We start from the raw sequence: 4,131 nt of genomic DNA on the forward strand, positions 1-4,131 counted from the left end.
GCAAGAATCTTTTTATCAAATTGTCTTTCCACAAGTGTTTGGAATTCTTGAGAGACAGAAAAAACTTCAGATTTGTTTTTGAGCAAATAGAACCACGTGAACTTGCTGTAATCATCGATGAAACTGACATAATATTTCTTTCTACCAAAAGAATCTCTTGCATGACCCCATACATCACTGAAAATAAGCTCTAAAGGAGCATGAGGCACACTATTTGACAAAGGATAGGGAAGTTGGTGACTCTTGGCACATTGACAAGCTTCACAAACAGACTCTGTATTTGAGCTATTTGACAATGCAAGATTGCCTTTATTGACTACTTGCTTAACTATATTTGAGGAAGGATGCCCTAATCTCTGGTGCCATCTGGCTAGTGACGGCTTGGTGGTGGAGTAAACTTGGCGACGACGCTGTCGATTAAAGACTCTTGATGTGATGGGGTATAGTCCTCCAATGCATCTACCGCGATGGATGAGTTCCCTCGTTGCCCGATCCTTAATGAAAAAATAGGTAGGATGAGTTTCAAAAAAGATATTGTTGTCGTATGTCAAACGTGACATGGAGGCTAGGTTCTTATCGGCTTGTGGAACATGGAGAACATCTTTAAGAACAAGGTCACGTTTGAGACTAGGGGAATTAATAGAGGATTGCCCAATGTGAAGAATATCCATACCTCCACCACTTGCGGTGTGAATCTGATCGTTGCCGTCGTACCTCTCCCGGAGAGCCAGCTTCTCTAGCTCATTTGTAACATGATCTGTGGCGCCGGAGTCGGCGTACCAAACCGTCTCACCATCGGCTCCACCGTGTTCTCGTGTGGCGGCAGCAGCTTGGCGTGTCTCGGGTGTGTAGTCCTCATCATACCGGTGCCAGCAGTCAATGACTTCGTGGCCCGGCTTCTTGTAGAGTTGGTACCTTGGTCGGCGATTGTTGTTGTAGCCGCCGCCGTTGTAGCCGTTGGTGTAGCCACCGCCGCGATCACCGCCGCCGCGGTCACCAGTACTACCAGGGCGAGGCTGGCCCTGGTGTCCGACGCGTCCTCCACCGCCGCTTCCGCGCCCGCGTCCTTGCTGTCCACGCCCACGGCCACGTCTGCGGGAGGCGGCGTTGACAGAGGATTGACGTAGACTGGATCCCTGCAGCATACTGAGCCGGGCGTCGAAGCTTAGAAGCTGGCTGTAGAGCTCCTGGACCGTGACCGGTTCGACCCGTGCGGCCAAGGCGGAGATCACGGGATTGTAGTCGATGTCGAGGCCGGCGATGACGTGAGAGATGATCTCAGCATCTCCAAGCGGTGCACCGGCGCAGGCAACTTCATCGGTGAGGGTTTTGATCTTTCCAGGATATTCTACCATGGTTAGATTACCTTTTTACAGATTGGTGAGGGCCATCCTGGTGGATCTTTTGGGCTTGTGTTTGTGCAGCGAACATGGCGTGGATGGAAGTCCATACCTCGGCCGGCGTCTGAAGCATTGCCACTTGCGCGAGAACCTCTCGAGAGAGAGATCCCATGAGGTATCCTTGTACCTGCTGTTGCTGCGCATACCAGATTGATCTGGCGTAGTTGAAGACCTGCTCTTCCTTCCCATCTTTGGTGATGGAGATGGTGGCGGGAGGCGCCGGGCTTGCGGCGTCGACGAAGTGTTCCATCTGTGCTCCCTTGATCTGGGGTAGCACGACAGCATTCCACAGGAGAAAGTTCGTCCTGGTGAGCTTCTCTGATGGAGGTGGACCGAGAGAGAGCGAGGTGTTGGAGGAGGATGAGGGCGCGGCGGATGTGATTTGGATGGATGTAATGGTGGGGAGCGCGGGGCCTGTCATCGTCGACTCTCTCTGCGATCAATGGAGCGCGTTCTCTTTCTCGGTAGCTAGACGTCGAGAGGAAGGGCTCTGATGACCATGTGATGAAGCGTAAAACCCTTTGTCTCGGGCCGCAATATATTTATATCACCAATATCTTGAAGTACAAGGCAAGATCTATCAAGAGGTTACATGAAATAAGGAAGACCAAAAAAAGAGATAGAATCGGTTTAAGATACATCAACTAACAACCGTATCCTATACAATATGTCTAACAATGAGAACGGGAGAAGAGAGTAATCTAACAATTTCTCCTTGCCTCGTTGCCTTTCATGTTTGCTATGCGGCCGGACGATCGGCGTTCTGTCCGCAGCTCCGCGCAAGCTATGGATCGATTCCCCTTCAGTAATTCAGAATTAGATTGAGAGCTGCAGGTGGATGAATATAGAACTGCCCTAGATGGTTTGTTGTAGCAGCAGGCGGCGGACGAGAGATGACCAGTCGTGACTCGTGAGGCATCTATTAAAGTGGAGGTAGCCACGATCTAACCTATCCCTGCGTAACAGGCCGGTTGGCTTTTCTTCTAAACTGGGCTTTGCATATTTTTTTGCTTGAATTTGGCCTTTTCGGTAAATTGGTTGAGTGACCATGGGACTCGGGAGGGCTCACCCTACGTTACATGGAGGGACAGGGGGGGCGACACGAGTGCCGGAGCTCGCGTGACAGGACAAAACCTGATTGTTGTTACGAGGAAACAACCTCGTTAGGGGGGTCTCCCCCCCCCCCCCCCTCGTCCCCCTTCCCTGCCCGTCGGTATATGTCAATCTATGCGTACGGTGACTATTGGCATATGACATTTGTTGGCATACACGTGGGCCAGGTGGCTCGGTGATAGACTGTGGGTTGACGCCGTCAAATATATACCGACGGCTCCAACGGTCATCTTCCACATATATATGTGTGCCAACGGCGAGGCCATCGGCATAGCCTTGCCACATGAAGTTATCTGATAGCTTCCTAGGGAACACATTTATGTCGACGGCCATTGTCGGTATATATATTATCTGATTATTTAATTTGTTATCATTTCTATTTCTTAATTTAAATTTGGTTAACTTAAATCTGACTTATCTTAACATGAACGTATGCAAATTATATATCAATTTGGGTTAGAATTATTCATAGATTATGAATATGTAGTTTGTATTTGTTTTCGAGTGTGTTAGTAATGTGACCTCATGTAAATTTGCATATAGGTCCCTATGCTTTATTAAAATGACAAATAATTAATAATTGCATCTGTTTTGATTTTTTTATAAGAATCTTGAAATGACTTTGTTGCTATAATATGTTCTCTAATTTGAACAAATTTAAGTCATGGTTGCTTTAGATTTACACAAAACACCCTCTTGTTTTGATTATTTGTATTTTTTTCATTCTTTGCGAAACTAGAAATTTATTAAATCTATATCTATCAGAGGATTTCCCTACGGGCTGACCTATCACAACCAGTTGAAAAGGTTCATCGGTCAAAACCCGTCCAGTGAAAGTCAAAGGGCTAGATCCGCGGATCAAGTCGACTAGGGTTAGGCGGGATTGAGGACTTTGGAGTGTAGCAATGCTGCCAGATCTTGTGCAGGGCCCTTTAATCATATGAAAATGTGGTGATAGGTTCAAACACAAGATGTCTGGCTACGGGTTTGACCCTACACTACTAGGAAAAGGCCTGCTAATGGCGCACCTATTTTGACTACTAATGGCGCACTATAGGTGCGCCACTAGCATCACGTCATTAGATTTTTTTACTAATGGCGCACCACAAGTACGCCATTAGTATCTGGTATACTAATGACGCACCAGGCAATGCGCCATTAGTATGCCTCCCAGGTGCGCCATTAGTATGCCACCCAGGTGCGCCATTAGTATGCCACCCAGGTGCGCCATTAGTATAGCTCATGGTGCACCACATGTTATACTACCAGCTCTAAAAATATTCAATTATTATCCTCACACCCACAAGAAGGTTCAAGATAAACACATATTACACCACAATGAAAATATGTTTATAAACATGCACATACATTGAACGCAAGTTGACAAACAAATTAACCTAGATTTTTGCCATGCACCTTGTTCCACAGAACCAATAATAAAGCCTCTAAATAGCTGAAAATAAGTATACTAAACTCATGATCAATACACATCTCTTTTCTTATTATTAGGCATCATGTGCGTGCAAACGATTAATACATAAAAAAAGATGAACCAAAAATATGAGTACATACATGTTGTCCTCCAACAAATAAAAAATAGGAACAAAAAAAGATGCAT

At 46.3% G+C, this 4,131-nt stretch overlaps 1 non-coding gene across 1 annotated transcript; it reads right to left on the reverse strand.

Annotated features, from left to right (window-relative positions):
- Positions 1 to 1,156: 1,156 nt before the first annotated feature.
- Positions 1,157 to 1,295, reverse strand: LOC123414462. The gene has a single exon (XR_006614425.1). It is a non-coding gene; the product is annotated as a small nucleolar RNA Z247 (small nucleolar RNA).
- Between the last annotated feature and the right edge of the window lie 2,836 nt (positions 1,296 to 4,131).

This window comes from Hordeum vulgare, chromosome 7H, assembly GCF_904849725.1.
Source record: "Hordeum vulgare subsp. vulgare chromosome 7H, MorexV3_pseudomolecules_assembly, whole genome shotgun sequence".
NCBI lineage: Eukaryota > Viridiplantae > Streptophyta > Magnoliopsida > Poales > Poaceae > Hordeum > Hordeum vulgare.